This window comes from Xenopus tropicalis, chromosome 2, assembly GCF_000004195.4.
Source record: "Xenopus tropicalis strain Nigerian chromosome 2, UCB_Xtro_10.0, whole genome shotgun sequence".
Lineage (NCBI taxonomy): Eukaryota > Metazoa > Chordata > Amphibia > Anura > Pipidae > Xenopus > Xenopus tropicalis.
Window position 1 is genome coordinate 124,216,260 of NC_030678.2, and position 14,069 is coordinate 124,230,328.

Genomic DNA, 14,069 nt, shown 5'->3' on the forward strand with positions numbered 1-14,069 from the left:
ATATAAAGGTTCCATTACAGTTACTCACAACAATCCCAGTTTTGGTCTCAAAATAAGCAGTTATAGCAAGAGCAGAGCACATACTGAATGTTGCTTGTATAGTGAAGATGTCAGCAGTATAATTAAGACAGATCAAATTACAGTATGATTTTACCATTATTATGGTGTTTTATTGTGTTTCCTTCCAATAAAGAAAAAGAATAATAGGGAAAAAGACACTTCCTGACAGAATTATTTAGCATTATTGTTTGCATGTTTTCCTTGATTGGATCTTATAGCAGTTTTGTAGTCATTAAGCTTCATCACATTTATTTCATTAAAAAAAGTTACCTACCATAATGCATAATGCAAAACAGCAGTGGGTAAAACATATTGGCAAACAGGCTGAAACAATTGGCTTTCTCAGTATATCGATAAAGATATATTGTACTATAACAATCAATACATATACAACTTGTAAATAAAATGGACTTTGCATATATGAGCATATAAATAAAGGTGTCAATATGCATAATTTTGGTAGCAGTGAAAAGTTTCTTCTTGAATTTCACAATGCGAGAAAAAAAATGCAGTCTGTTGTGCTGGAAAAACAAAGATGTCATTATTATCTGCCCCTTGATTATAACATTATAACCAATAGAACTGAAGCCATCTCCTGCCCTTCATCTGTGTGTTGTGTTTGGAAGAAACTGAAAATTTGGGAGTTTTTTATACAATGAAGAACAATTTTAACATAGTGAAAAGGTCATTTTCTTAAGCAGGGCAATGTATATAATATTGAAGAGCTAATACACTTTAATCACATTGTAATTGTGTCCTCCACTGGTCCAAGGCATTTTGGCGAAATATATTTTTTGTATATTTTCCATGGTTTCGCAATATTTTATGACATGCCACAATTTAGCTCATTTACTAGCAGGAAACATAAAAAAGTAGAAGTAAAGACTTATGCAGGGCTAAGCTTGAAAAAGTAACAGAACACTAACCATGATATGTACTAAAAGGCACTAAGCTTTTACTTTTATACAAGTGACCAGTAAATTCCTGCGGATTGGTTGCTATGGGTTACTGCTCAAGTATGATTCATTTGCTAGAAAAAGATGCTGTTGGAGGGCTATTTACTAATTGCTTGGTGTTAAAATAGTATTCACTGCATTCTACATTGTTCTTTTTTTTATGCGTCCCTTCCATGTCAGTACGCATGGGCAGTATTGCCCCTCCCAGCCAGGAGGTAGGACCTATACCAAAACCAATCAAAATTAGTCCTTACCTATAAGACCATACGACTTCCTCCTCGCCACTGTTATTTATTTCCACCTCTTATTGTTTAGGGGCATGGCTTGGTAGATCCCATGCGTACTGACATGAAAGGACTGCAATAGAAAATGAGAATTTCACTTACCTTCATATCGTAAATTCAATTTCTTCTAGTCCTGATATGTCAGTACAGGGTTTCCCATCCCAATTATTTGGTTCTTGTACAGCTTGGCAAATGTATAACAATGGTGAGGAGGAAGTCACATGGTCTTATAGGTAAGGACTCATTTTGATTGGCTTTGGTATAGGTCCTATCTCTTGGCTGGGAGGGGCAATACTGCCGATGTGTACTGACATGTTGGGACTAGAAGAAATGGAATTTACGAAGGTAAGTGAAATTCTCATCAATGCTAGTTTTTGACCAGGTACATTTTATTTACACTGTTTTCACTGTTTTTGGGGGCCCTTGGCATCCATATTTAGGCATGACATGTGGGTAAAAGAATACTTTTTCATGCAAGCTTTGAGAGCATCAAGAGTTTCAGATTTTTCAAAAAAGAACAGCTGCCATTGACGTCTACATGACCTTGAAGGCTTTTACATGATGTATTTTTACTTTCGGATTTGTTGCAGTTTCAGAGCAAAAAAATTAAGATTTTTTTCTGCGACAATTTTATTTTTGTGCAACAAAAATATCAATTGCAAAAGAAAACGGACTTTAGTAAATACCCCTTTAGAGCGCTATAACTTGTACCAGAGCCAGAGTTATACAAAACATACAGACTTAGAAAGTATAGGTTGTCTTAAAAAAAAAAAAAAAACACTTGGGGGCAGATTTATCAAAGCGAATTTCAGATAGTTAAAAGTACGATTGGCAAAAATTCAGCGTAAATACGATAATTTCAGACATATCGTGGTCGTGCCAAAATATTATGACACAATCCGAAAGTTACGAAATTTTTGTATCCCAACAATCAAAAACGGCCTGACTTTGATCCTTCTGTGCATGATTTTGGAAACCTCCCATAGGACTCAATGGCACTCTGCAGCTCCAACCCGGCCCAAGGAAAGTCTCCCATAGGGCTCAATGGCACTCTGCAGCTCCAACCCGGCCCAAGGAAAGTCTCCCATAGGGCTCAATGGCACTCTGCAGCTCCAACCTGGCCCAAGGAAAATCACAATACCGAAGCTTGAATGAATCCAAAACTTTATTAGTTGTTGGACAAATATGATTTTGTCGAACAAATTGACGCGAAGCACAAAAAAGTTGTGGAAATTAACCGTACTGTATTTGTGGAAAATACAGTGGAAAAGACGCAAAGTTCTATAAATGAGAAAAAAAATTTAAAAAATTTCCCATTCGGACCCAATCGTACATTAATAAATGTGCCCCTTATAGTGCTCCCGAAGTGAGAGAGCACAAAATGTTCAAAAAGCACCTGGAGTGCAAAAGAAATGCATTATTCTGATGGCACTTAAGTGGTTAAGCAGTATTAATCTGAATGAAATACTCATCAACCTTACAAAACGTGCATTTTATAGGTTTAGTGATAGAATAAGCATCCTTTTATAACAGGACATTTCCCAAATTCTTTTTTAGATTTCTCAGAATTTACTTCTGTGATAAGTTGATAATTAAAATTATTTTGACCAATCCAAAGCACCCAAATCTGAGCTCAGTACAAGACAATATAAAGCTGTTGTACAGTCTGACAATTGACTGTGCAGCTATTTGTTTGTGTTTGTTTGTGCAAAATGCTTTCATGGCTTGTTGTTCTATCTGCAATAATAGTAAATGACTTGGATTCTGAAATGTAAAAAAAAGAAAAAATTATATAAAATATTACAACACTTTAAGGAATATTTTTCCAGTATGGCCAAACTTTATATGATCAAAGATATTTCAATACATATATCAGTTTGTTAAAGCTGTCAGCTTTTTCTTTGTTAAGTGCTCCGAAGAGCAGAGATTTAGACCTTAAGAGCCTTATTTACAACAGTCAGCAAGTTTATAGAACATCCCTACAACACTACTAAACTTTAAAATTGACACCTACGAAAAAATATTGTGTACATAAGTTCTACTTTTCTACAGCTTTTAAAAATAGCCAGTTCCCTTGGTACTTGGTTACAGATGAATCCTTAGGTGTCAACATGATGTACTTGACCTGCATCTTCTACATTTAAGAAAATTTAATAATGATGGACAATGTTGTCCTTATTTTAAACTTGCAGCTTGGACCATAATTCAAATTGTGCAAGTTTTAATGCTAAAAAACTAGAATCGTGAAAAAAAAAATCAGCCCTTTTACAAATAGTCTATATTTTTAACTTTTTAGGGCTGTGGCATATGGGGAGACTAGTCGCCCGCAACAAACCTCCTTTGTCGCGGGCGACTAATCTCCCCGAAATACCATCCCACCGGCAAGTAAATCGCTGGTGGGATGGCATACGCGGCGCCGCGATTTACCCAAAATCGCAGAAGTTTCCTCTCAAGGCAAGTTTCGTGATTTCGGGGAAATCGTGGCACCACGTATGCCATTTTACATTTTCGCCATTGGGATGGCATTTTGGGGAGATTAGTCACCCGCGACAAGGGAGATTTGTTGCGGGCGACTAGTCTCCCCGTCTGCCACAGCCCTTAATGATTTTTTTTAATTGTTTGTCATCTTCTTCTGCCTCTTTCGGATTTCAAATCAGGGCCACTGACCCTAAGGGTAAAGACACATGGAGCTACTAGTAGCAGCTACTTGTAGTGGCTACTAAAATAGACAATGCTGATTATTTACTGATAACACTCTCTACATGTGTTTTAGCAGAGGCAATTCTCAGTATTGTCTATGGCAGGGTATTTTCTGGAGTTTGGTAGCCATGATGACAAGTAGTTGCTACTAGTAGCTCAGTGTGTCTTCACCCTACAAACTAAAAAACACATAATGCTCTGTGAGGCTACATTTCTATTATTGTTTTTAGCATTTTCTTTCTATACAGGCCCTTTCTTATTTCATATATCAGTTTCTCCTTTAAACTATGGCCCAGTGGCTGGGGTAAATTGGTTGCCATCAAACAGCAGCTGCAATTTCAAATTGAAACAAAGCAAAAAGCGAGATTATGTAAAAACCACCATAAATAAATAAAAAAATGAAGACCAGTTACAATTCATCTCAGAATATCACAATCTACATTAGTGATGACCGAAATTATACATTAAGTATAGATTTGCGATGAATTTCCGCATTTTGCCATTGGCGGATTAAGTGTAAAATCGTCGCAAAAATTGTTGTGTAAAAATTTGCAGCGTGCCAAAAAATTGTCACGTGGCACAAAAAATTGTCGTATGTGTCATATTTTTAACTAACATAGTGGATACTTTTCCTGGGAAATGATTTATGTACAAGTTATTGGAGCAAAAATGAATTTAAAAAGTTTAATTAAAAAAGTTTTAGAACCACTATTTTAATTCATTTGTAAAGTAGACAGTTTTTTCCCATGCGGTTGCAAGATAACGGCGCCAGAGACTAATCTTAAAGCATAATATTGAATAACTTGTAGGTGAAGCATTTTCCAAACATTGCAGAACATTTAATCATCTGGAGGAATTCTATAACATAATGTTTTTATTAAAAAAAAAAGATGATAAAGCCTCTATAAGTGAACATAATCAGAAGTTTGCTCTACATGGGTAGTTTATGAAAAATAAATGTTACTATTAAAACCTTTACTGATTTAGTTTGAGTTCTTGGTGGTGTAACTCAAGGAATCAATTTATTACAAGAAAAGAGATTTAGCCAAAGAGTTCAGATTTAGGCTGTCTGGTTGTTCGTTTAGCTTTTCCTCTGTGTTATATTCTATAAGCTGAAAATTATTATTTTCATACAAACAGACATTTATACAGAAAGGAATTTTGATCTTGTCAGCCTGTGGAATTTAGAGGTGACATACGGTCAGTCCATTTCTCTCTTTACAGATGATCATATCTGAACCATTCATTTCCTGTGTACTTCAGCTGTTGATAAACATTATTACTTCATAAATCATCCTGATTCTCTGATCATGTTTTCTTTGTCTACTTCTTTTATCACATTCCCTGATCACATCAGACACATAAACTTTATATTTCACGTAGGACTTGATAAGATTTGAAATAATAATTGGTCCAAATGGTAGCTGTGTTGACTGCAAGTAAATAGATTGGCAGTGCTTAAGTGACCTGTTTAACACAGTGAAATGAGTTGTAGATGTAATGCTTAGAACTTGTAATGGGGCCAACTAAATCATTCCTATTTTGTCATAACTCTTTCAAGATACAATGCATATATTTCATAACATAAAGGGTTTGCCAATACAGTTTCCATAAACAAAATGATGTATCTGTTGACCATTCCCATTGCAATGTATGCTCTGAGTTTATCTGTGATGAGGATTGTAACTGATGCTAGAGAACTGAAACTGACTCTCACAGGTTTTCAGTACAGGTATAGGACCCATTATCCAGAATGCTCGGGACCAAGGGTATTCCGGATAAGGGGTCTTTCCGTAATTTAGATCTCAATACCTTAAATCTACTAAAAATCAATAAAACATTAATTAAACCCAATAGGATTGTTTTGCATCCAATAAGGATTATTTATATCTGTGTTGGGATCAATTACAAGGTACTGTTTTATTTCTACATAGAAAAAGGAAATCAGTTTTAAAATTCTGAATTATTTGATTAAAATGGAGTCTATGGGAGACGGGCATTCCGTAATTCGGAGCTTTCTGGATAACGGGTTTCCGGATAAGGGGTCCGATACCTGTACTAGGCCCATTTTTAATTTATTGACTTTTTTATTGAGTGTTTCAAAAATGTGGATAATATAATTGCAGAGGAGATTCAATGTAACATTCAATGTAACATTATTTGGGAAGATCACTCTTATTTCCAAAGGGAATAAAAAGGATTGTATAAACACTTAAGAAAACATGAGTTCAATGGAAAATGGAAAAAACATAGGAAAAATGTTTACCCAAGGTAAATAAAAAATATATTCTGATTTACTAACATTAGCACATATCATAGGGCTAATTTACGTCCATAAGTGCAATCACCAAGTTTTTTTCTCCACAGTGCAGCGTTTTTCCCCCAGAATTTCAGTGTCATCATGGGTGCAAAGAGGTGTTGGATGCAATTGCTCTACGCCCAGTGCAATTTCACCTAATTTGCCAAAATTTGCAATAATTGTGCATGTGCTTCATTGCAAATAGGAAAAGAGGGTTTGTTTAAACCATGAAAATCATTCTAGGCCTAAAGCATGCAATACTTCTTAAAAATGTAGTCAACTAAAATAAAAAGTTAAAGCTATGGGACAAATGTTTCATATTTTTTCGCTCATCTTGTAATCCACTTGAAAATGCTGAAAGGAATGATATATGCAGCATTGATTTTGTATATATATTTTTAATACAGTAATATTTTCATTACACTTGTGGTAAGAAGTAAAAAATATATATTTTTTCCAACCTTTCATAAATGTTCCCTATTTACATTTTACAGTATTACTACAGTAATCCAGCACCTGTCATTCTAATACTGAACACAGGTATTTAAGAGCCATATTGAATACACTTTCCAATCTAAATCACTGAAAGATTATTCATGAAGTAGTGCCTTTGGAATCAAAAAGAGAAAATCAATGCATTGTATAAAAAATTCCCCTCACACTTTGAATGATATGCTGTAACTGAAAATACTACATTAGTCTATAAAAATTTCATAACAACTGTAAGTATTTGAGAGATGCAATGGCATTTCTGAGAGTCAGAGAAGCTAAAATTATTCTCATGCTGCTAAGAACATTATAATGATCCACAATATCTCCCCAATAAAATTGAGGATATTTATTACACTTACACTATGCACAGATGTAGGCATAGGACATGAAACATAACATTTACATTAGCTACCACATTCCAGAAGGAAAATATTTAATTTATGATGAATTAATTTGAGTTTGCATTACATTATATATGATGTGAATGCTCTCTTGTGATATGAAGTAGATATCAGTTCAGAAGCCATGAATGTTTATATATATTTATATAAAAATATATAAGTAAAGCTGAATGAGTGCAGAATGCACTAGCACTGACCCTCTATACCTGCAGGTGAAAACTGAAGAACTGAATTGGCACACACGCACAATAACATTCTATGCACTTCGTGCACCCAACATCATCGAAAACCACCAACTCAAAGGGCACTGACATTGTGGACCAGAAACTGGGTGCCGCCACTGATACAGGACAGTTAATCTGTTGCTTCATCTTTTGGAGTGATGTGCTAACATGTCTTGGCTTAAGTGAGGCACCAACCACTGCCAGCACCAGCTTGACTTACAACCATAATGGTACACTGAACTGACACAAGAAGCAACCCAAAGTGGCTAATCCACACAGAGGTATATCATCTTTATGCGTTCTGGTTCATAATAAAAAAATTTCTGAAAGCCAAGAAGATAGATCATTTTTCTTGCATTTATTTCTTTGATCTGTTTTTTTTTGCTTTGATCTTTAAAAAAAACTAGATACATTGGAATTTACATGTCATTCATATAGTGCAACTTGTATTCACAGCACTGTATAGCAGAACAATAAATTATCAAGCAAACAAGGGTCAATACAGTGCTAAAACAGATACGAGATACAAAGATACAAAAATACAATTGCATCCTAGAGTAAGTATTAAGTGATAAAGAAAAAAGGAAGGAGGTCCTTTGCTGTAGGGGTAGGTATCTAAACGGCACAAACAGGAGAATAATTTACAGTTCTTAAGGCAGTAGCCAATCCATACCAAGACCCAGGGGCAGGTTCCTTATGCTGTGTAAAAAAACGGAGACAAAATTCGCTACACATTGCCAGTTGGTGTGTAAAAAACTGCATAACATCAACGTAATAGTTTACTAATTTTTTTCTTCCACTGGAACTTACATAAAATAAAGATGTCAAATCTGGAGTTCAGATAGCGAACTTCTCCATTTATTTTACACAGCTTTTATTTTTTTCAGGTAATTTATTTTTACACAGCATAATAAATAGGCGACTCAGTCGAAGTAGTTCAAAGTAGGTTCAATGAGAAAACCAGAGGCTCAAGTTTGTGCAGGATCTTCAGTATGGCAGTTAAAATCACCTACGATGATTATAGGGCCTCAAGTTAAGCAAGAAGGCAAAAGAGGAGGCATTGAGAAGTTGAGAATAAAGTTTCTGTTAGGGAAAGGGATTAAAATATTTTGAGCAAAATAGATAATAAATAAACATTTATTTGTTAGTAAAAGAGTGGATGTTAAGGAAGGCCCACAAGATGGGAAAGTAGGAAGATGGAGAAATGGGAAAGTAAATCAGGTTACAAACATGTAAAGCAGGAAAAGGAGGAAAGGATATGGGTAGAGGATTAGAACTGCCTGCTCTTCTGTGTATTGGAAGTAACTGGAGAAGAAAGGCGCATGAAGTTGTATAGTGTATTAAAACTGTAGTGTATGTAAGTGGGTATAGGGATGAAGATATTTGGATAAAATAACTGGGAGAGTTAAAGGAAGATATATGAAGTAATTAACCAGCAAGTGATCAGCCAGCTGCGGCACAGGATGAGATCAGATCAAGAATGAAGATAAACACGGGGAGGCAGTTTTATCAGTTTTCAAATTCAAGGGAGAAAAACGTGATTGTGTTTCAAAATAGCCACAAAATACATGTGGCTTTTCTTAAGCGGTTTTTAATTTTAAGTACAACTTATTTAAGAAAAGTCACATACAAGCGTAAATCACATTGTTACATTTATTGTCAGTGAGACTGAAAATCCTGAATGCTTTAATAAAGAGTTCTGAAAATAAGTAATAGTTTTACTTGCCAATGTTTTTTTTTTGCATATTGTTTTAAAAAAAATAGAGAGCTATTGGAGAAGATTAGATTAGGTTTTGCAGGTAGCTGGAAAGAAGAATTTTAGTGGAGTTGGGATTAGCAAATCAGTAACACATTTACTGAAGCAAAATCACCAAAATATGAAATATGAAAGCAATTAAATATTCACCTTTTGTGGCATATCAGTTTATAGAATACTGCTAACATACAGTATATTGTACCAGCATAATGGGTTATTGGTTCATTTAGACAATTATTTGTATGTAATTAAATGAATTTATTGAGGGGGTTGTGGGAGGCATGTGTGATGAGTTTGCTTAGGCTAAATTTGTGCTTATCTGTGTAAGCAGAGCCTAGCTTATATCTTAACATCCTAGAGACATATGTGTTTGGGGAGTGTCAATGCACAGACAGCTTCCTTTTTAAAGAAATACATTTTTAGTAGTGATGAGTGATTTTTTTTTTAACCAGACAGAGATTCAAAGAAAAAAGAGTCGCCAAGAGAAATGTTGCAGAGACAAAAAGAAAACAAAAATCAAACGCCCATTAATGAATTTGGAGTGAGAAAAAACACCATTGACTTTAATGCATTTGAAGTGAGAAAAAACGCCCCTTGACTTTAATGTATTTTGAGTTGCACGTAATAAAAAAAATGGGACAGATTATTAGGGATTAGATTGTCTTTATGTGGACAGTAAAATGTGCCATATTAGCACTCCCCAGTCCCTTTATTTATCTATGAAATGATGTTTCATATGGGTGGGGAAGAACAAATTGCTTATTTTAGGACATGTATCTACAGATAAAAAGAGGTGACAGCAGTTTTCCCAAGGCTATGACATGGAGACTTAAGGTTGAATTCTCCTCCTTGTAGCAAGTCTGCAATAGTATCTGCTCTGCATTCAGCAAACCTGGGGTTCTGGATGTAATTCTGGGTACTGTTGCACTATGAAAAGAAAGACTAAATTAATGGTGACCAAGGAAACCTTAGCCACTGCCCTGTCCCCCACAAAAACACACCTTAACACTTTGTACCATCATACACCACAAGGCTGAAACAAAATTGCTGTTTTTGTAACCCTTTGTGGTTTACTGGTGGTTTTAAATGGTTTTCTAAATTACTCTTTCAAATGTTTTATTTTTAAATGTGCTGCAGTCATCTAAACATGCTAAAAATCATAGATCCCTATTTCTTAAATGTTGAAAAATAATGCTTTTATTTCAGCTGTTTATGTAACTGCATTTAAAAAAAAAATATCCCCATTTTTAAGCATTTCTATGCATTTCTATATAAACCATTTTCTCAGTTCTACCTGCGTGATAAAGAATTTCTTCACAATTTCTCACATTCTTCTTTTCTTTATAAATAGACAATTCTATTTCCTCAGAACCAATTGCAGTCCGTTGAAACAGGCTTCAATTCTATTTCAACTGATTATAAATAGAATCCATAATGTCTTCAATACTGAACTGTGCACAAGACCCACTGACAGAAATAACACTTAATGCTGCAAGCATTCAGAAACTATTCACCTGAAGACTCCCTTCTGTTTCCAGAAAAATGCTCTACTCATATTCATAATCACATATGTGTATATATATACAGTATATATATATATATATATATATTGAAAGAGATGCAATGGAAAAGATCATTGTTTGGTGTGTTTTCCCGCCAGTGTTAAAGGTGGGATACAAGTAGCACCAGGTAATTTGCCTGGTTTTGTAGCAGGTAATTCTGTGTTTAAGTTACTGGCTTAGGAAAAGCCCAAATTAATAGGTCCCTGGAGTGAATGGAGGGAGAAGAAGAAAAGACCTTCCATTCCAAACTTCATTTAATGTTTTCAGTTGGCCAGCTGTAGGGAGCTGCCTGATTAGGCTACAGGTGAGCAGCAAATAAAAGGGCTGTGGGATTACACAGAAAGGAGTTGATCTGAGGCTAATGCCAGACGAGGCGTAGGGCTTTTCTGCTTGCCAAAAATATCCGCCCTACGCCTCGTCTGGCATTAGCCTACAGTTGGTTTTTGACCAACGTATGTCCATCATGTCCAACCATAATGCCTATATATAACCTGCCTAACTTCTAGTTGATCCAGAGGAAGGTCACTCTCAGAGCGGGGCACAGGGCAGGAATGCTGCCTGCCTGTGTTAGGAACTCCCAGAGGAACTGGGGGTGCCTCCTGCCACTGCAAGGAGCAGACAGAGTCGTGACCAGGCAGATGTGAGCTGAGAGGACTCAGCAAGGCTTAAGGGGAAGCCTGAGTGTTCACGAGTGTGAGTGACTGTGGATGTGAGAAACCCTGTAAAGGTTCCAGAGTGTGGGAGCCCTGAACAAGGGCCAAATCATAACCACAAACTGTTTATGAATTGACTTATGTTTATGTTGGGAAGAATTGGCCCTAGATAAACCTGTGTTTTGCCTGAAGAAGTTGTGTCCCTGTCTCTTATGCTCCAGATTTTCTGCATGTCTGCCTACCATAGTTAATTTCCCCAAAAAATGACGTGTACATGTACAGTCAGCATGTCACAATATATATATATAATATACAAGATTAAAGTCAGAAAGTTATTAACACAAAGTAAGTATCAGCATTGTTCCGTGTATTAATACAGCAAATTGTGATTTTTAAACTGGACTATTTTTCCAAAACAAACTGTCAAATATGTAATATTTAAATAAACCAAACTGTAAATAAACTAGATTGTAAGCTCTGGGGCAGGGAGCTCTATCCTCTTGTCTCTTTGATTCTTAACTTATTGCAACTGTACCTTGTATATATTTGTATGTATGTATATATTTCTATTATTATTTTAATAACCCCCTGTTATATTAATCTATTCTACTGTACAACGCTGCGTACATAAGTAGGGCTTTTTAAATAAAGATATACATACATACATACAGTCCAACAAAGTAAGGAATTTTAACTTTTGAAATTAATTTTATCCTGTCACAGTCACTGAAAGATTGTACTAGTGTTATTGTATGAAATAATTTGCTTTTGGGATTTTATATGATTAATATGAGGAAGACACTGTATATCAGCATTGTTTCATGGTAACCCTTTGTAAAGTATATGAGGAAAGCCATCCTGCTAATGCCAATACCTGCAGTATGATTTTCCAAACCCTAAACTGGTCCATGCTATATGCTGGAATCTTATTAAAGGAGAAGGAAATGTACAGTCAGTGATTATAATCACTTACCGGATACCCTGGACAGGTGTTCTTATTAGCAGAAAACTGCACCAGCCCGTGGTACCTGCGGAAAGCAATTTTCTTTCTCCAGTCTCCTTTCTTTTCAATGTTGTGGGTTGACACATGCGCAGGTTGGTAATTACAATCACTGGGGGTGCCTAACATTTTGTACCTTCTCTTCTCCTTTAAGAGAATGACAACACTACTAGGCTGTGTGTAGTTATATGTTTGTGGTCAGACAGCTTGAGAACAATAAACATTGACAAATGAAAGGGAGTCTGTTTATCAATTACATTGTGCCATTGATTTCAATGAGGTTTAGAGATGTAGCGAACTGTTCGCTGGCGAACTAATTTGCCACTTTGGGTTCGCCGCGTTTTTTTTTGGCGCCACGTTTTTTCGCCTTGGTTTTTCCGCCGCGTTTTTCGCTTTGTTTTATCGCCTATGCATATACATAGGAATAGCTTGCGGGTTTTTTTTGGCGTTATTTTTTGGCGTTTTTTTTGGCGTTTTTTTTTTTTTGGCTTTTTTTTACAAAGTATTTTTTAGAGAATTTTTTGCCCTTGATCCCCCTCCTGCATGCCACTGTCCAGGTCGTGGCACCCTTTAAACAACTTTAAAATCAGTTTTCTGGCCAGAAATGGCTTTTCTAGGTTTTAAAGTTCGCCTTCCCATTGAAGTCTATGGGGTTCGCAAAGTTCGCGAATATTCGCGAGTTTTGGCGAAAGTCCGCAAACGGGTTTGCGAACATTTTCGGCGATGTTCGCTACATCTGAATGCTTCAGATGCACCCACTATTGATGTCTATAGAAGCTTGTTGCAAAGCTTTCCATTCACATTTGAAGAAAAAAAAAAAACTTCTATTATTGACAAATTTGCACATAAAAGTTGCCTGTAGTGCCTTTATAGAAACTAGGCAAAGCATACATATTTAAACATATGTAGTCATTCCTTTAGTCTAACACTTAAGACATTTTATTCACCTCATATAACCTCCTTCTGGATTATTAAATAATAAAAAGGGTCAACATTTGGGTGCAAAGAGCATTCCTCTCTGCTTTCACCCCTGAAAGGCACGGGTTTTTGTGCTCAAAATGGAGCAAAAGGACATGCACTTTCAGGATGAATACAGGGTTGCCTGTGTCTGACAGAACTACTACACAGAGGTATTCCCTCTTCTTGCCCCTCCTCAATCAATAATTTGTGCATCATTCAGATGAAAACAGTGCCCCCATTGCAAGGTAAAAGGAGCACAATTTGCACCCTTTAGTTCTCTGGCATTTACATCTGGGGCATCAGTAAAAGGAACAGTAAAGTTATACCAAAGATTATCTGATACCGTGGGCCAGCTTCTGTAGGAGCACAATGGAGATTACTCTTCCATTGGGTGTGCATGTGCATTAAAGTGAAAAGCTGAACTTTAAGCAAAAAGCTGACTTTATACTGCACATGAGATGGCCTGTGTCCTTTGAAGAATAAAGAAGGGAAATGAGGTGATCGCTCCATGGTGCTACTACAAAATACCCACCAAGCAAACAGGAGCACTAGTCCAGAGTATCAGGTAAGTGATTATAATCACTCGGGGGGGGGTGAAATTTGCCCCCCACCCCAGTGATTTTAAGGTTACATCTCATTTAAATGACCCATGAAGTTTTCTCAGTAGTGTGGGCTCCATTTGCCTGCACCTTCACAGGGGGGAACCATTTTTGTATGATAGG